This window comes from Ctenocephalides felis, unplaced genomic scaffold, assembly GCF_003426905.1.
Source record: "Ctenocephalides felis isolate EL2017-DRISC unplaced genomic scaffold, ASM342690v1 CF-g0.4_SCAFFOLD_01492, whole genome shotgun sequence".
Taxonomy (NCBI): Eukaryota; Metazoa; Arthropoda; class Insecta; order Siphonaptera; family Pulicidae; genus Ctenocephalides; species Ctenocephalides felis.
This window is the reverse complement of record NW_020537646.1, coordinates 21745606-21767318: the sequence shown is the minus strand read 5'-3', so window position 1 is coordinate 21767318 and position 21713 is coordinate 21745606. Positions and strand designations below refer to the sequence as shown.

Sequence of the window (21713 nt, the reverse complement as noted above, 5' to 3'; positions counted from 1 at the left end):
AAATCATTATAAAAATGCCAATGCAAAGGAATGCGACGTACATTAGTTATGGCCGCAAGATCAGATTTTTGCAATGATATAAATTTTAGGGTGCAGTCCTCTTGTGCTCGGGCCACTAGTGGAACAAAAGTATCTTTTTAATGCTAAACCGTAAGTTTGAATGCCTCCAATTACCAAAATAATAAAGTTGGTTTTAACGTGAAATCCGCATCAGAATTTAATTAGATTATATATATTTTTTAGTGATAATATATGTTTATTCGTTGCTGTCACGTTTGTTCAAATGCGTTTTATCAAAAGATAGAATGGAATATATTTTCTTGCAAAAACGTTTTCAATGGTTGTGAAATTTTACGCAATGTAACAGGGAAATGATAAACTAATTGATAAATTGAGAGTGTTTTATCGATTTCTGTAAAAATACAAAAAAATGTATGTTTATTTAATGAATTGCTTTATGCTTTTTATTTTAATCTGGTAAAAGTATATGTAGAACTTGAAACACATCATTTGATTTTTGTTCATATACATAATATAAACTATAAACTATTAGTTTAAGTTTTGATTTTCATTTGTCCTTAGACATTTTTGTAACAAATATGATTACTTTCAGACATTTTTCTAATTTTAATTTTTATTTCTCTTATTTATTTCAGATGGCACAATTAATATCAGTTCGATTAAATCGTGGAGATGCTTGTCCGTGGGGATTCAGACTCCAGGGCGGCAAAGATTTCGGCACTCCTTTGGTTATTCAGAAGGTAATTTAATATAAAATATATATAGCCAATATATTTTTAAAATTTATTTTAAAAATATTGATTATTCGTATTGATACGTTGATGTTAAGGTCGCATTATTCAATATTAATTAATTAACAATAACGAGCATTAAAAGGCCTAATGGCAATTACGCATCATTCCATATTAATTAATTGACAACGAGCATTAGAATGCTTAACGGAAATTAATTTGCATCAATTTATTAATATATTGCCAATTATTAACTTCTCGTAGGGTAAGTTATTGTAATGGGCCAAAAATCGAAATTGAAAATTTTTACATTTCTGGACATTTTGAAGGTTTCTGAACATTTTGGCATACCTCAGAAAAAAGGATGTGTGTGTGTGTGAGTGTGTATGTATGTATGGATACAATTTTTTGTCCACGTTTTCGGGCGCACGGGTCAACCGATTTGAATGGTTCAAAAAACATTCGATTCCTATTGATAGGGAGATGTGCTGATTAGTTTGTGGCAAAGGCAGGTCCAGCCGATTAGGAGATACGGAGCAAAGAGTGCAGAAAATAGAAATCGAAAAATAGAAATTTGAGAGAACGGAGCATCCGATTTGAATGATCCCAAAAACATTCAATTCGTAATAACGGGGAGAAGGGGTGATTAGTTTTTGACAAAGGCAGGTCCAGCGGTTTCGGAGATACAGAGCTAAATGTGAAAAAAATGGCAGTTTTTGATAGAACTAAGCGTCCGATTTGAGTGATTCCAAAAACTTTCTGCTTGTTTTAACAAAATAATTGACTTTGAAAAAAAATTTTGCTTCAAAAAATTTTTTTTTTAATTTTTTTTTCCAATAAAAAAATTTTTTGTATATCGAAATTAATTCAGATTTTTATTTTAATTCTGTTCTAATATACTTCAAACAAATAATTTCAACTTTGCAATTCAGTTTATATAATTCTTATAAATATTCGACAATGTTACAATATTTATAATAATCTCTTTTAAAACATTTAATATTCCTCGATCATTTCGTTACGGTACAAGAAGTTCCAGCAATTTGCCTTAAGGCACGATGCCATACACCCCACTAGTTTTAATTTTTAATTTTGAACAGTAATTTTGTATATTAAGCTCAAAAATAAAAATATAAAAACTTGTTTGTATGAATTATTATACTTATTAATGAATGAAACCATTTATATTATTATAAACTTCATAAAAGTAACGAGACATACAATTCTAAACCGCAGACATCTCATAAATAAAATGAAAATGACGATTGAAATATGAACATATTTACATAATCAGAACAGTCCTAATCAGCTCAGTCCAGAGAAAGATACATACAAATCGTCTGTGGTTCGTGTTTATTTATGCAAATTTCAAATATGTAATATTATTCTACTTTCGTTATCTCCAATTTTGGAAACAGTGCAACAGGTTTACCTGCATCGTGTCTTCCTTTGCCGCGCATCGATATCACATCACATGCGTGAACATTCCGGGTTTATATGCGATCGCCGACGATATTAATATTGATAGTTGGGTACAAATTTAATTTTATATGGGAACTGGGTCGTGTGTCAGAATGCGCGCACTGAGGAAGTTTAGTCTACTCTCTTCGTAGTAAAAATATATTTCCGAATATTTTCATAATCGAGTGACCGGAAGACGATTTATTTCAACATTTTGTTGGCTTGCTTGGTCTGCCCATTGGTTGCAATATCCAATAGTACTTCATTTTGTATAATGTATAAATGCATTACATAATTTTTTTCTAACTTGACCTAAAAGTATAATTATATTTATGGAATTGCAATCAAAGCCAAACAGTAATCCCGACAATCAATTAAAATCCAATATTGATATTTCTCAAATAAATTTCAACATGCTTCACGGCTCTTTGAAGAAACTATTAAATCAAATTTATTATTGTTTTACGACACTAATAAAATGTCATGGTATCATTTCTCTGCAACAAAGAGATGCAGGGATCGATATATTGTAACAGACGTGGCAATAACAATCGATTTTGTATTTAGGAATTTTTTTTATTTTACCATGTAATTCACAACTGTCTTCAGTCGACATCTAGTAAATCTAAAGATAATATAATTAAATTACATATGACAAATAGTTTGACAATAGTAGAAGTAGCCAGTGTTGCTTCTACTTCAAGTATTTATGAAATTTAGTACTATTTTTCGGAGTGCATTGTACGATAGTATATATATTTTTTTAATATCTGCGCCTATTCCATCATGGAACATCATCAAATTTTTGGCAGTACTTAAAATGTCTAAATCGAATGCCAATCCAGTGATTGGACGTTCAGGTATGAATTGTACGATAGTATTGAACAAGAATTTTCACGGCAAATTGTCCAACTACCAGTTTTCTTAATATTTAGTAATAGATTTTATTGTTGTAATAAGAAATGGGAGTTCGATTTACACAATGATTTAGTGTCCACAATCTGTAGTTCTTTATGCAGTGTTTGGATTAAATATCAATTTTACTGCATAGTAAAGAATATTCACGTATTTTTGGTACAATATCCGCTATTCAATAAACTGTTCCAGTATTTTTAATTTAATATCTACGCCTATTCCATTTTTAGCGAATGCCAATCCAGTGATTGAACGTCCGGATATGATGGCATCTCCAGTGATTTCGTATTAATTTTATTTGCTTTGCACTTATGGCAAATATGTGTTTTGTTTGAATCAGATTACTACTATGTCAAATATCGTTTAATTTTAACGATATTTTCAAAATCAATCCCTGCAGTTTCATGAGCTATCTAATAGTTGCTTCTTTGCTACATCTAATTAATTTATTTATCCAAAATTGCATCACCTTACTATCAATATAGTAGTTTCTCATTAATTTACGTCAATTTCTGCATTACGCACTACGTCACTTGGGCTTTTGGGCTTTTGAGCTTTTGTTTCGACTTTGTCTAGGCATGTGCTTTTATTTTTCTAGTAACGAACATCAGAAATCTTTCCAAGCTGGTGACATCACATAATGTAATTTAAGGATTCTAAAAACAAATCTGTTGCTAGAATCGTTCGCCTTAAGCTGCATAAGTTCACATGCCCTTTTGTGCCACATCATTTGTTACATTGGATGCACATTGTGCATGACTTAATAATACAGATTATTACAGCATCTATAAGTCCGAAACAAATTAATTATAATTTATGTAGTCGAAGCATATGATTCTTATATGGATTTGCTGACTAAAGTTAGCTATTGATATCACGAATTCAATCTACATTCTGACGTGTTGCCGATCATTACTCATCTTGAATTATTGTTTGCTCTATGTTACTTTTATCGATATGTTACTTGCATCGCGAATCACGTATGAGGTGTTTTTATCACTAATGCTGATTAATAGTTTAAAGCTATGCGAGGTTAATATGATAAGATTCTGAAGTGATGCCAACTGATATTTAATATAATATGATTCATGGTAATGCGTGGCCGTATGTATGAATTTAATCAACAGATATTCAATTATAATATAATGATTATCCATTGTTGATATACACAGTAGTTGCATTTGTTTGCTGCTTTAGTTCATTATAATTATTTTCAAAAATATTTCAAAATTTACAATTTTTTAAAATAATTTACACTTATATTTATCAGTTACTGTGTAATCTTATATATAAAAATGGATCGCAAAATGTGTTGGTAAGCGCATAACTCAACAACTCCTGGACTAATTTGGCCAATTCTTTTTTTAAAATGTTCGTTGAAGTCCAAGGATGGTTGTTACGGCGAGAAAAAAACGAATAATTGCCGGGAAAACCCTAAAAACAGCCCTTTTCTTCTTTAATCGAGTAGGCAACGCAATTTGTAAAAAAAAACAATGATCTATGTCATGACATTTTGTGTAGTTTTTGATAATCTAATTTTGAATATATTTATATAAACATAGATATATCTTTCTATTAATCAAGCTATATTGGCAGCCAAAACCATTGATGTAAATTAATTAAATTTCAAAATTCAAGAACAAATTACAGGCGAATCAGTTGATTCGGCAACTAACCAAGACGATCGGACCGGAGTTTTTAAACTCGCCGGATTTGCTAGGATTGTCACCTCACAATCTTCAATTAAAGGTTGGATCGGCAATTATAATGTTGCGAAATATCGACCAACTATATTCAAAGGATAGTATAAAGCAGAAGATGTTCTCGCACCATGCATCCCAATGCGTTTCCAGTGCGTTTATGGTATCATTAAGTGTTTGTGGTATTAATTTAGAAAACCCATGCTTCTCACATGGAAAATTGTATGTTGTTTGTTCCCGTATTGGAAAACCATCAGATTTGTTCGTCTATGCGCCAGGTAATCAAACAAAAAACATCGTTCATCACAAAGCACTACAATGAAAATTGAACTGATTTTTGAATTATGATTTACATTATTAAAATTACTTACTTTTAAATGCTTATAGTGTTTTATTTAATTATTTTTAATTCACACCGAATGATTACCAGGGTGACGGTTCTGTTCAGGATAATTTTTTGCAAAGAATAGAAAAAAGGTAGGAACAAAACACCGCCACATTACAATTTTTTTGACAGGACGAAGTCTGTCGGGCCGGCTAGTAATATAATAAAAATATACTTCTGGTAAATAATTCAATAAAATAATTTATTGTCAAACGCTTTGGAAATCAACCCATAAAATGCTACCATTCGTATTAGAAGCTTCTGTATATTTACACTAATTTGGTTATATTAATTGTTACTAATCTTTATAGTCGTATAATAATATTTAATCATTCACGATTCATTGAAGAATTAATATGTTTCAATTTAATAAAAATATTACATCCTTTTTGCAAATAAAGAATAATAATTCAATATTGTATATAATGAATAAATCAATAAAAAGTGAGGTGTTGCCTTTATAAAAATATAATTTTAACACTTTTATAAATTTTAATAATTAAACTACTTCATGATGTTCATTAAGACAATGAGATTATCATTATACAAAGCTTTATTAAAATCGTCAAAAAAAGTTTAAACAATTAATTACTATGAAACGGCTTGGCCTTATTATTTTGATATTAAATATGATCATGTTCATTTAATTCAATTTAATTGTGTGACGATTTATTCATTTTACAAAAATCATATTTGGCAGAAATTGTGTTCTCGGAACTTAGCAATGCATAAAATGCAATACAAGACGTTATAAAAATATTTACATTGCTTTTTAAAATTGTTTTACCTACAGAAATGCATACGTAGCAAAAATGATACGATCATAATTATACGGAATTATGTTCTAATTAATTTCAATTAATGAATTTTGGAGTATCATTATGTAAACGTGTTTGAATATTTGAGATTCTCCGTGGCTTAGTGGTTAGTATAGCTTTGGCTTTCCAATTGGCAGGTTCCTGATTCGATACCTCCCTCGATCAGCCTGATGTCAAGTAGTAGTGACATCGATTTTCACTTAGAAATGTAGATTTAAATATGTTTCTAATTATAAGTTAAAATAGCGCTTATCTGGCATTTTGTTGATTCAAACAAGTCAACAGTCTTATAATTAAAGAAATTTTAATAATTCAATTTAATAAACAGTTCATAATATTTTAAGGATAAATCCTATTTGACAATGAAAAATCTTTCATCATTTGGAGTAAAAAATATTTATAACAAATTACTGTTCTTTCTATTTGAACCATTTAGCTAGATTTATTAGAGAAAAAATGTACTAATCCTATTGTCAATATATATTGCATATAAATTTAAAATAGTTCATTTTGATATAAATAAGAAAATTCTTAGAAATATGAAACTATTATTCTTATTTTATACAAGTTCAGTTTATGAAGTACTCTTTCAAATTTAACTTTATGGCTGTTCGAGTAAATTTGTATGTCCTTACATTAATTAAAAGTAAATATATTAAAATTATTGAATTTTATGCACTTTTAACAAACAAAAATTCTACTTGATTTTATAAAATATATATAAATTTATTTTTATTTTTTAGATTTGCAATTTGCACTTTTGGTAAAACTGGTAAACATGTAGGTACTTACTTGTCTTTATAAAAATTAATAGTAAAGTTTTTTATTCAAATTAATTTGAACTATTTTTCACAAGGCTGATAATAATGAAATAGTATCATTGCTTATTTATAACTTTTATACTTCGCCTAAATCTAACCGTCATTTCCTGACAAACTTTGATGTCAAATTTCCACTTGAGGTTATAGATCTCAAATATAGCCTCTTGTGGGTATAGTTGTATATATTTAATAAAAATGGCAAAAAATACTTCGAGTATACTTAATTAGTCATAATTAAATTGGACAACCACTGGGTTGCCATCCATTTAAAAATCCATATAATAAAAAGTCAAAAGAATTACTGAATATCCTAGGTGTGGCAGACTGTAATTTAAAAAAATTCTAGTCAATAAATATAGAAAGGTTACAGCAGCATTTTCAGAAATTGATTTTTTGACATTTTGCATGAAAATTTACACATGAATACTGTTTATGGTATTTTCATTAATATAAAGCAAAGAATCATATATGTATGGCGCTAATGGGCCGTTTATTATTAATTAATTATATTTAGAAATGAAACAGTAATTCAATGTTGTAGACTCGATGATAATGTGAGTTTATTGATAACTCAATTTACAACGAAACTGATATTATATAAATTTTGATATCAATTTATTAGCCCGACAATTGATCCCTGATTAAAACCGAGAGAACTCATTTTACGAACGTGAAAAACAAACATCTAGCTATAGCTTGCTAGATGCGATATTCGCATCAGCGTAGCTCCAAGTGTGCTGTGTAGTTTAGTCATCACATTGGCGTCAATCAACTGACATCTGTCATGAAACATAATTCATTCCGCCATATATGTATAAAATAATAAAAATCCAGAAATGAAATTACATATGAATATTATAATTCAATTTATTTTTTAGGAATGAAAAAATATTGCCATGCATATTAAAATATGAAAGAAGTTGGGAATAGTTTCATATTATTTTTCCTCGGATTAACTTTGTTGATTTAGAGCGCTCGTCATACCATGACGTGATAACAAATGCATTACTTCTCCTAAAGCAACTAGTTTCCTTTGAAGATCTTCCAGGCATGATCTTAAGAGATATTTATGGAATTTCTTTTATTCAACGCCCATCATCCACTCTGTATCTCTGGCTTTCTGACGTCATCTCGATTGATTGCGTCATTACTTAGCGAACATTGTTAGTTTGTGCGGCGCTGAGCGATCGTCTCGGGTTACACCGGTGACGCGGTGACGCATACCCCAAACATTTCTTAATCTTATATTATAGACGCATGCAATACCTTGTACACGAGACGCTGTCTGGAGCCAAGGCATCTCACCTGGACTAAATTACACGGTACACTTGTCAGATGGATGATTTATAAAGGATTCTTAGATTTATCAATGGCGTTCTGCGTAATATTAATGATCCGGACAATGATAGTGTTTGAAATAAACGGCGATTTGTCACAGGCATAGTTATACAGATTTAGTACCAATGATTATAGTCACTTTATTTTTAGAGTTGAGTACTTACAGGATACAATTAGAACTATTTTGCGCACTTGATCAGTTTGCTTGCCCATAATAATTAACTTGTTTGATAATTAGTTCTATTGATTTAATGTAATGAGATCGACGACATCGTTAATAAAGAGAAAAATCAACTACTGAGTTGTTTTTTCCAACATGACAATGTAGTATACAACGTCCCTTCTCGGCGGACTATTGTAAATTCATTAAATTTACTAAATGTCCTTTACTGGACAGTTGTAAATAAAAGAGTTAATAAAAGAAAAAAAAAACTTATATTTTTGCTGAATTTTAAATAAACTAATGGTGCCTTAAGGCGAATTATTGGAACTTCCAGTACCGTAATTATACATTCGAAGAATAAAAAAAAAATCAATAAAATTAAAAATTGATCAATAATTAATAACTATTGTTTTTAATATTTTCATTTTATATTATTTGTTATAAATATTATTGGTTATAACATTATTATTAAGTCATGGTATAAATGTTGAGACCGGTGGCTTCCCCAAAATGTCGAGAGCTCTATTTTTTCAAAATCTGCTATTTTTTGCCCTTTAGCTTTGTATCTCTGAAACGGCTGGACCTGCCTAGGCCAAAGTCTCCACGTCAATACGAATCGAATGCTTCTTGAATCATTCAAATCGGTAGATCCGTGTTCTCGAAATCGTGAACTAAATATTGTATCCGAATATACATACACAGGCACATACATATTTTTTTTAAGTATGCCAAAATTATCAGGGGGCCTTGAAACGTAAAGATATACAAAAATTTTCATTATTTATGTTTTTTGTAAAATAAAAAATAAACCGTATTAAAGTGGCTGTTTATGAAATATTTCTATTGCATTGATTTTATGATTTTATTTATAAGAAGAAATTTCGATTAATATCTCACTCAATTGTATAAAATTATGATTCATTTTCATTAGATTAAACATAACTAATCAACATACAACATAAGATTTTTCAAAAAATTAGTTAGGATAGAAAGTTTTTTTTTTCAAATAAAGCAATTTAGTATTTTACTGCTTATGATTGACTTTATGTAATAGGTACTGTGTTGACAGTAACGGATAACACATAATGCTAATATAGGTTTCCATATTTTATATTTTAAATTATAACACACTGATGATGAGACAAACCTAGTGTCGAAACGTTTGTGATATTATTATTTAATAAATAAGTGCAAAATAGTGTTGTTTGTTCATATTTTCAAATTAATATCTATCAATCCACTCAGAATACATTTATTATATATGTATGTATATATATATATATATATATATATATATATATATATATGAAAAATAATTATATTTTATTTTTGCTCGTAATTATTATGACATATGGTAAAATATTCGCTAGCGTTATCACAAATTATTCCAACAAAAACTATTAGCAAACTAAGTGATAAGAAAATTGCGTTTAGCGGAAACAACTTATCACTTTTTTCTCGTACGTTTATGATATTTCAATTCAGTTTATATATGTGATTTTCATATAGAAATCACATATGGTAAACAGAATAAACAAAAACTTAATTGTTTTTTAAATATTTTTGCAAGATGTGTAGATTAATACTCTTCAAATCACTTTGTTTTATTAATTTATATTGGGAATAATCAATTGGTTAAAAAATATAACAACATTTTATAAGCTCTTTATTATGATGTACCTCATCGTCTACTTTTTCACCTTTCGAGTTCTACTTTTATTTTACCAAGGGTTGTTTTTTTTTTCAATTTGATAGCTATAATATTTATTAAGTAAATTGTATATCATATTATATATTTCAAACCTATACTCTAATACGAAGCATCTGCAATCACTCCTTAATTTATGCGGCTATTAAATTGTATTTTATAAACATTATTTGATATTATACAAACATAATAACTCTACGTAATGGTACCGATCGAACTGTTTAATTAATTCAAATTGAGAAAGATTTATACAAGGTGACTTGATTTAATTTTGAACACATTTATAAATCTTACTACATTAAATGGTCTTAATGCAAATATTAGTCAACCTCGCACAGTCACGGATTTGCCAAGTACTGATTCATTTGGATCATATCGCAACATTTCATTGGGAAAAGATTTATTTAATCTTTTAATAAATGCTATATTTCAAATAAATTTATAATCAACACGTTACATTGTTTTAAAGCTTAGCGACTGAATGTTAATAAAATATCAAAGTTTATGAATTTCGGCTCAATGCCACTATCTGATTTTTGATATGTATTTAGATTAAATACTTATACTTGATTTTTACTTTATCTTGTACAATAAATATAGTTATGAAATTTTATATAAATATATATATTAATTAAGGAAAGCCTTATATTTTGATAGTGGGAAAAATATGTTTAGATTTTTACTTCAAACTGGCATGGCATAAAAATCTTAAGTAAAATCAGAATTTAAAAGTAGAAATCAATAACTTTAAACCGACTTCGAAATGTTTCATATTATATGGTGTTGTTTGCTATTTTTCTGCGAATTTAATGAATATTCTTTTGAAGAATTTGTGATTTTCCACTTGAAAGTATAATTCATTTTCAGCCTTTTGTGATTATAATACGCTTACCAGATTTTTAAGAATTTCAAGAATGTATCTTAATTGAATTGAGAGGAAATACCAAAAAATCATATTTGTTTGTACATTGTTTCTTTAACAATTGGCTCGTTTTGAATTTATACAATTTTAAACTGAATTCTGTGCATATTCGTCATACGTTTTACGAAGTTCTATGTGTATATTCCAGAATAATAAAAGTTATTTGAATTCATTTTATGCTAATGTATATTAAATATATAATAGTATTGATTTTTATACTAATGACGTATTTATATTTAAATAATAATTGAAATTCATATTCATATAAAACACAAGTCTTGTTTTTGAAAAAATGCTTATATTTAGAAAAATATTTAATACTACATTTTGCAATGAGATGCTGGACATAATGATGCTCAGTTCTTTGATATTTGAAAATATTACAATCAAAATATTACAACTTTTTAATGAATATTTCTATGATTTTTTTTCATAATATCATATGTTTATTTATTCATAAGCTGCAATCATTAAAAATAAATATTATTTCAGGCTCTTGACAAGCAAATATGTATTGTAATAATTATTAAAATATTATAAATAATGTGTAAATTACTTAAATGCAAATCGTTTACTTTTTACAAAGATGTGTTGTATGATTTTTTCTAAAACAAAGTTGCGGTCAGAATTTTGTGGTCATTTTTTCTGATACTAAAACCATATTTGTGCATGAGTAAATCTATATTATGCGAACCTTCTGATGACTAAAGGCTGTTTCTTCGAAGCACACATTTGAGGAGGCTATCGTAAATTGTGCTTTTAAAAGGATTTCATTCATAACTCAGAACGATCATCAAAACGAGAGCTTCTTAAGCACAATTCTGGTATACATCAATCGTTGTGTGTGTACTCGAGGAAAATTCCAATATTTTGTTAAATTTCAATAAAAATGTGTAATAATTCTCATAGTTAACGCGATAAAATAATATAAATAGAGGTACAAAATTGGTTGTTATGATGTTTGGTCTTTCGAAATTTTAGTTATTCTGTTTCCTTGTTTTGCACGTGGATAAAATCTGAAATGAACGATTAGGTGAGATGTATACTTTTAATGCTGCATTTTAAAAAAATTTCTTTAAAATGTTTGAGATAATTACACATCATTACGTTACTTCTAACTCAAGTTTTAGCACATTTTATTCAAGAAATATTGGAATTGCACAAAAAACTTGATATTAAATGGTTTATATTTCAAAGGAAATATCAATGTTTTGCAATAAACCGTGTTCATGTGCGCCGACCCTTAAATGTTTTCTTGTTATCTGATATTTATGACCGGTTCTGAGACGTTTTAAGTGCATTAAGCACAATTACGAAGTTGATCTTATTTATTGTCCTGTTTCAAGGATATAATACATTCGATTTAGGTAGGATTAACTTTATAATCCTTGAATCTTAGATTTATAAGCTTATAAGAAAGGATTTGGAATTGCAGGATGATATTCAAAAGGATAATGCACACTCACACACACACACACACATATATATATATATATATATATATATATATATATATTAAGAATAGTTAATTTTGATGTAGAAAACTATAAATAAAAATTTTGGAGGGCAAAACATGAAGTAAAAAAATAGAGTATGTAAAGATTTTGAAGCATCTTTTGATTTTTTCAGACTTTTCGTTTCTATGTCATCAGTGTGCTAGAAAAAAATTGAACATAAATACAATTTAAAATATGCCTTAGATCCATCGGCTGCGTCTTGTTTTCCAAAAAAAAATAAAATTGTTATTAATTATTAAAGAGTTTTTAATAACCAGGTAGAGTGTTATGTGCACTAGTATGCCCTAGATTTTTGAAGTATTATTGCAATATAAAGGATATTTGTTTACAACAATTTTTCATATCCGCTGATAATGATATGTAGTTGTTACCTTCTCTATATTTGTTATTTGATGTTATATTCTCCAAGATTTCATTCATAATACTTATTTGATTTATAATATTAGAAAATAGGATATTTGTATGTTATTCTTAATGTCTAATTAGATTTGATATATAAACAATTTCACAATGAACAAAATTTGTAAGAGTTGATATATGTCAATTAAAATAATTAATAACTAATAATAAATAATTCATCAAATTATGTTAGAGTTTAGCTGATCACTGAGCGAGATACTGCAGTAAAACATTTATATTGGATATTATTATTCAGTGCAGTATACATGAACGCCTTTTTTATTAAATGCTTGGTGCCATCAAGACGAGTTTATGCACCAGTGAGATTTAAATAACTCATAGCAAAAGTAATCATTCAATATTCAAATTGGCCGGAAAGAAAGTCGTTTAGCGTTTAGTGTTTCTTGCATCCAACGGTCAGCCAGTCACTCTTATAAAAGCGTAGACCACACTGAATCATTAATAGAAGCGCTGTGAAGGAAATGTAGATGATATTTTGGAAAATGATTAATTCAGTATCAGTCTTCTTTTTCTTATTTTTATAATATTTGCATTCTTCACTTGTGCCAAAAGTAATTGTCATATCAAGGACAAGGGCTTTCATGTGGATTCGTGGTTAGAGCCATGGGATTTGAATTAGAGATCCTTAGTTGCTGCAGTAATCGCATTAATCAAATTCATTATATAGAGAAAGGACAACAGTTGGGTTATCATCTATAAAACCGACAGAGTTATAGTTAAGTCAAATCAAGAGGTACAATAGCTTAAGGGATCCTTGAGTTTTGATCGCTGATCAAATAAAATAAGAAGCACTCCAAATAGTTGATATGGTTATTTGATATAGGTTATTTACCACTTGCAAAAATTAACAATAACTATAAATTTCAAAACAAAATCTATGGTCTGCTTTTCATCTTTATCTCCCAGTTCTGGACTTCTGCCTTCTAATATTCTCCAACCGGCTGCCATACTATCAGCATCTGATGTCAGTTGATCAAATCGGGCACCATATTTGTGCTGACCTCGTATTGGACATTGCATCTTGATCTGATAACTCAGGAATGAGTGTCATTTCATTTATCATGATTTCGTAACGGTAAAAATATACGTACAATTCCACTGCTCACGCTCGTTCTGCATAAAATTGTTCTAGTGATATGTGTTTGAGTTTCACGTGTTTTTCCTAGGAATGTGTTATGGATACCTATGATCAGAATCGAATTACAAACTTTGGCGGAATTTTTATTTTTTTTAAGTCTCAGATGAGGGTGCACTTTCAATAGAGACTTTGTTGTTGAACAGCCTGTAGGAAAACATATTAAGGAACTTATCACTTTTCTGGTTTGCAATAGATAAATTTAAGGGATAATCCTCAAAGTTATTTACATAAAAAGCTTGCAATCATATTGATAGCTTTGCTCTCTATTTACTTCTTAATTTTTTCTATAGATTATTATGATAAATTGATATTTAGAATTCATAAATTTTCTTCCAAAAATTATAATTATTTTCTATTAGAAAATCATAAATTAATTGCTGCAGAATGACAAATTTCTAATAATTATACATTATATTTTCATGGGTTCTCATATATAAATCATTCACTGCCAAAATATATATATATAAATAAAAACCATTAATATTCAAACTATTAATTTTAAAATACTACCGACATACTCCAAAATCATATTAATTTTATGGCTCATAAAAGCGATATCAAACGTGCAGAATAATTAATTGATGTGATTTATGGAATAAATTTAAATTATAATACACAAACACCGTTAACACTTTCTGATCTTCGACATTTCGTAGAAGATTATAACAATAAATGAAAGTGGGTTATAATCTTCCTAAATGATGCAGAACTTCATTCGTTTTATTGACCAATATTATATTTAGGTAACATAGTTTTTTTGGAATGCCAACTGCATGGATGGAGGCGTTTCTATTTCAATTTAAAGATAAATGAATTAAAATAAACGAGAATACGATTCAAACTTTGGATTTTTATGTTTTATTGAAATTTCATATACACCATATAATTTATATATAAGGTGAAAATATTTTTTGATTGCAAAATTAGATTAGTTGCAATTGTGCTAACAAATTAAAAGAGACATTTAGTTCCATATCCAGATGATCTTTTAATGCTTAAATTTTGCTTAACGAAATCATCCAGATTCTAAATTTGAAAAGTGTTTTTTGTCAATATACTCGTATATAGATGCTCAACATTTATACTTGTTTATATGTGATGCTCAATTAAAATGGCAAACGCTATATTTTAAATGATTAGATAATAATTATGTCAACTAGCTATAAATGAGTATATTTGCTTATATTTCCATGTCTATATTCATAATTTTGAAGCGAGTAAATCATTATAACACATTAAAATATTCCTGGAACTTGTTCAATTATCTGCGACTCATGTTCAAGCGCTCACTATCAAATACCTAAAATATTTTTAAATCCAGAGTTGATCTACTTCCGAATGGATTATCTCATTAAAATAACTATTTAATTACTAGCACGTGTTAGATGATAAACATCAAACTATGCACTCAATATACCCAAGAAACAAATGACGTCGCGCAAACTGCCTTTCGATAGATTAGTCCAAGAAACAAATTACCATTAATGAGATATAAACAAAAACCCAAACTGCGCCTATTTTTGTATGTGCCGTTATTTCGTGCTATTTTTATTGACGGCGTGGGTTCTATATTCCAATAGGGTCTATGTGTGAAACGATTCTTTAAACTGTTGAACGAATATTTTTAATAGAAATTTATTTGAATAATTTACACCAGCCTAAGCCAACCTTTTGAGTTTTGTCAACTTTTTCTCTCGCATTATTTGATGATTTTGAAAAAATTAGAAAATAAGGATTCATACACAGATTCTGATTAGAATCGCTCAAGCGCACGACGAAATTATAAACTTTGATAAATTTTTATTTCATTCAATCACTTCTTGTAGACACGAGAAATTTTAGTATGTTATTTCAGACCACAAAATTTATAGTTCTACACAATTTTTATTTAAATCGTCAAAAACCATAACATTTTTACAAAAAAAAGGCTTAGCCTATTTAAACCAAAAACTAATCCACTCAATTCCCAACCAATATATTTCAAACAGTTATTGAACTTTTAAAATTGATTTAAAATTGTGGGTTGAAACGTTGACGTTACATCTATAGCTACAATATTTTACACTTTTCTGCTGATAACAAAAACTGCTCGGCCGATCGCTAGTCGCTAGTCCTTGTTTAATTACATCGAAAAAAATAATTTTAAATTAGTATTACTTAATTACTTGAAATGTCGAGCAAATCGGATTTTTTTCGAAAACAAACTTTTCCTTATGGAATCTGATAAATAAAAAATATAATCTAAGATGGAAAATCATAAAATATGAACATGGCAAACACCAAGGTTGAACTAAAACAAGTCATTTTATCACTTTTTACGAGTCGTTTATTGAGTAACATTTGAGTATATTTTAACTAAAAATAGTTGGCATTGAGTCTACTTCCTGTGGTTCTGGCTATAAAATGAAGCAGTTCAAACAAAAAGCATTCTGTTTGGACAACATAACTCAGGACCTTCGTCACATTCTTATGAATATATTTATACTATTATTATAAATATTATTAATGTTGAGTGTCATATAATTTGTAATATTATAATGACTTGTTTGTTTTTCTATAAAGCTGAACATATAATCAGCATATGTTGAACAATTTAGCTTTCAATAGCGCCATTATACTGGACTCAAAACTAATCCACATAGACAAATTATGCAAAAATTATGTTTTGCTGTTATCCACTTGTATAATGATTGTAATTAATTAAAATTATTCCCGCTTAGTTTATTATTTTACGTGCATCTACTCTTTCGTTAGTTCAAAGCAAGAATGCAGGTTTTAATATGAGTGAAAGAATGCAAATGCGTATTCATTATCACAATGGCCATAGAAATATTTTTATGAGGAACTTATTAATATAATATAAAGATTATTATTGATTTAAAAACATCATTTTAATATTATAGGTATCAGTCTCAAAGTCAATATACTAAAGAGTTACCATAAAAACTGCATATTTGTTATAAATAACTAGCCAAGTAGTTTACTATGGGGTTTTTTATTGTTTATTTTTTGACTTTGTATACAAGTACATCAGTCATATACATTTTATAAGTTAACTTTACAATTTTACAACCTTACTATCTCCCTCCATAGTTCTTGCCTACCCTTTTTCCATTTTTTGCACTCCTTAATGGCGTGCTCTGCATCCGCCCTAGTCGCTCCACCTAAGCAATAGCAATAAATGGATGTTAAATTTGGGACTAATAATTGTTGAAATGAGTTATTTATTGCATTATATTTGTAAAACATGATAGTATCAATAAACAAATCGATGATTTTGCGTATGTTAATGTGTATTTAAGAACACGGTGGCTGCGGAACTATGAAAAACTGATTAATAAATCGAATTTCATCATGCGAAATGCATCAAAGGGATATTATTATTTAAATTATAAGCAACATTCTCAAAATCTATTTACTAACAGTTGCCATAAGACTGCAGATTATGATGAATAGAGTTTTTTTATGAATATTTATTGATCGACAATCAAAATAATATAATTGTCATAAGCAATTTACGAGATTATTAATGAAAATGAGCAATGTGTTTGAGATGATCTTCAATATTTAAGAGATCTTTATGGCATCAGTTCTTGATAAAAATAGAGTTTCATTCTTGTTACTCATGCAATGTACCTTATTTTCTTCATTTCCCAATTATATAGTATTCACACAAAATACATGTCAAAATTATCTATCGCGCTTACTAATAATCAAATAGGTATTCCCATAACCCATTACGTTGCACCTAATAAAAAGATGCGTTTGACATTCACACGTTCCGCGTTTAATAACAAAGTAGAATCATAGTGGTGGCTTAGCGATTTTATGTAATGTTTACACATATCAACTAGACATTATTATGAACCGTCAGACAAGGTAACGGTAATACACACGGAATAAAGTACTTTCTCCAATGTGACGCACACGGCACTTCTTCGAATTAATGCGTGTCATTCGAGGTGGATTCCGATGATAGTCCTAGCGATTCCAATAACCGCGGCTGTGACTCACAAGGTAAATGGTACGAGTCGACAACCGATGTCGATGTAAATTTCCAAGTTTAGTTTCCTTATTGATGATAAATACTTCACACACAAATATATAGAGACTCACTTTAATATACATATGCACAATGTACATACTTAACACTAACATCTATTACAATAACTTATCATTAACAAAAAAATGGTTTAAATAAATTAATAACATTGTAACCAAAATAATGTAAAAAAAATTCAAAATTTTTTTGCAAGAAAACTTTTGTCTTCGAACGAGCTCGAGGCGGCTATGTACCCATGGGGGGGGGGGGGAAACATAGAACAAATGTGCTTTCCCTATTTTTGTGTTTTCCGCACTAAATAGATGGTCTACATTGCTTTTTTTAAAGAATTGCGTTCTGAATCTCCAATGATAATTAATGTGACCATACGTCCCGGGATAGCCCCGGATTTCCAACTTGTGCCCCGGATTTTCCTAAAAACAATTTTTGTCTCGGATTCCATACTTGATGAAAAAATTACAAATATCCATCAAATATCTGAAAATGATGTAAACAATAAGTATGCTTTTATGAAACAATAGGTTATGAATGTAAAATACCAAAGTGTTAAAATAGAGTCTCACATTGATAGTTTCAGACTTCTATTTTCAATTTTACGAAAATTAGCAATTTTTGTCTTATATTTTCTATTTTTCAAAAGCACTAAATAAGTTGCCGCCTCGGTTTTAATCTAAAAAATTATGGTCACCTTATAATACACCTATTTCAAATGATTAATTCTTTTTTGTTATAATATTTTTGAGAAAACTTATTTGTGATTTAGTTTAAAACAATCTTTTTACGCGTATATAATGCTCTAAATAAATAGACAAATAACAAATAAACTCTATAAATTAAAGAATTTATATAATTTTTATTTAGAACTCTAACTTGGGGGTAAATTTACCTGCTACAGTTAGCGGCTTCTCTATGAAGTGTAGAAACAATTAAAAATGATGTAATGGCAAAGGGAACGTGTTTGCAATCTATTTATCTATGTATGTACCATATATCTAATTCTAATCATATATCTAATAATAAAATCCACTGATGATGACATAAAATTTTATGTCGAAAAGTTTAGAAACTTAAAGAATAATTTATAAATCTGTTTTCAATATTAGAAAGAAAACTTCATGGAAATTATGTTAAAGAAAATAATAATAATAGGCACAAAAATCATATTAAATTAATGGAATGAAATGAAAAAAAGCGATCATGTTAGTGAAAGAGATAAAAATTATTTAATTTGAAAAACAAAATTAAAATTAACATATTAATTTTATTTCATTTATTTCATGGAAATTATGTTAAAAAAAAATAATAATAATAGGCACAAAAATCATATTAAATTAATGGAATGAAATGAAAAAAAGCGATCATGTTAGTGAAAGAGATAAAAATTATTTAATTTGAAAAACAAAATTAAAATTAACATATTAATAAATAAAAAATTAATGACGTCCATTCTGCAATATATATATATATATATATATATATATATATTATTTGCACTATTAAGGTCAATGACGTGTGGGGCAAGGTAGAGTTTATTTCGATTTTATTAATACCATTGAATTGAATTCTAACTTTATGGTTCGTAACTAAAATTGAAACTTGTCACAACGTGTATATACTTTATATTTGATTTCACTGCCTTTAAAATCATAATACATTATTGAAATTCTTTCTTAAGTCATGTAATCGATAATTAAAAATTCTTTCTGTATGGCGTCATAGAACCAATAATTTTTTATGTAGTGCAGATAAGAAAAAGTAGTTATAAATATTTTCTGTTTTTTTCATTAGCATATTTGACTAATATTATTCAAAATATTCGTGTAATTATATTCTTTATTAGTTTTCTTTATATGTAAATATCCAGGATATCCTAAACATAAATAACAACACTATATGCATTCAAATTTGCATAAGTATCATATTACAAATGATAAATTATCACAAGTCATGTACCGCCTAGGTAGTTTTACACAGAAATTTGAAATTCTAAACCAAAAGCTAAAGCGGTGCTTTTGAAATATTTGATTCCATTTCATAATATATTAACCTGATCAGAATGGAGATTCGCATGGCGCTTGTGCTAACTTTTCTTCTGCCAAGATCTTTGCGCACGACACCAACTGACAACTGTTGCCTCATGTTCGAATAGTATTTATAAGAAAAACGACCTTTATATAAATCCTATTATATTTATTACAGCTTGAGAGCCAATTTATAATTTCAGTTTAATTGTAGCAAGCAATAAATTATTTTATGATTATGTTTCATAATTTAATTAACAACCGTGGTTAAATTTATTTCTTCTGAAAGCATTCGGTTAATTTTAAGCATCATTTTAGGCAAAGTGGTGTAAGCAACAGTGGTTGAAGGTGATTGATTGTCTTGTTCCCAGTTTGGTTTCTAGTCAAAAAACTTTTAATATTACCAGACAAAAATCTTGAAAAAGTAGAAATATATATTGTTGAGAACTATTATGAAATAAGCAATATGTTATTAAGTACATCTGATCCTATATTAAAGTAAGTTAGAAATCAGTTATTTCGATCAGTTATTTAGTACCCACCGCTGCCACCAAATGAAAAAATATTAATAAATTGCTTTCTTCTTATCTTTAAAAACACTTTTTAAGACTTGTAAGAATTTTAAATTATCACTTACAGAATTTAGTGATTTACTATTATTTTAAGAATAAGGATCAATATATAAGCAGTTTTATATCAATGTAAGATTTGGTACTAAACTTATTACTAACTTGCTTTAATATATTGTTTGATATAATTATCATATCGCTTATTATATAATAGTTTTCAATATTATATTGCAATTATTATAATGGTTTAGAAACTTATGAATCCTAGGAATTTTATCAATATGTTTCCTTCTTGGTCTAATAATAATAATAATGGATAGTACAGCCCTAAGGCAGGTCTGTGAGCTGAGTTAAACTCCAACTCCATTCAGGGAAGAAGTAGTGTGAGAGTTTTTCCTATTTCCATTTCACAACGCAGTGCCCGAGATGGGCTTATTTCAATTGGAAACATATTTTTTGATATGATTGCCATTAAATTTTAATAAAGACCGACATAAACAGGCAAATTTTTATAATAACACGTAGAATCATGTAATCACATAATCGTCTAAAAATCATTCCGTTTTTTTAGAGAAGCAGTGTATATAATTTTCACATATCTATTTTGCAGTTTAACCAGGGCCGGATTTAGAAATTTGGCGCCCTGGGGCACTGACAAAAATGCCGCCCCATCCCTGAATTTTTACTTACATAGTTTTTATATAAAAATTCATTTTAAATTCATTTAAAATTTATTACGCATTATATACTATAAATAGTGGTGCTTGGCATCGCGCCTTAGAGCAAATTGCTGGAACTTCCCGTACCGAAAATTAAAATTAAAATTTTTTGAAAACCTTGAAAACTTTTTTGAAAAATTTGAGTTTTTTATATGTATTTTGAAATATTTTCAAAGTTTCAAAGTTTTTTTAAAGCGATCGCGCTGCTTTGGCTGCATAAAGTCAAAATACAGAAGCGCGTTAGCGTCGCGTCGCAGTATAACGGATAAACAATGTTACAGAA

General features: G+C 28.4%; 1 pseudogene; it reads left to right on the top strand.

Annotated features, from left to right (window-relative positions):
- The first annotated feature begins 656 nt into the window (after positions 1-656).
- The window catches only part of LOC113371032, a 50340-nt pseudogene continuing 29283 nt past the window's right edge, over positions 657-21713 (top strand).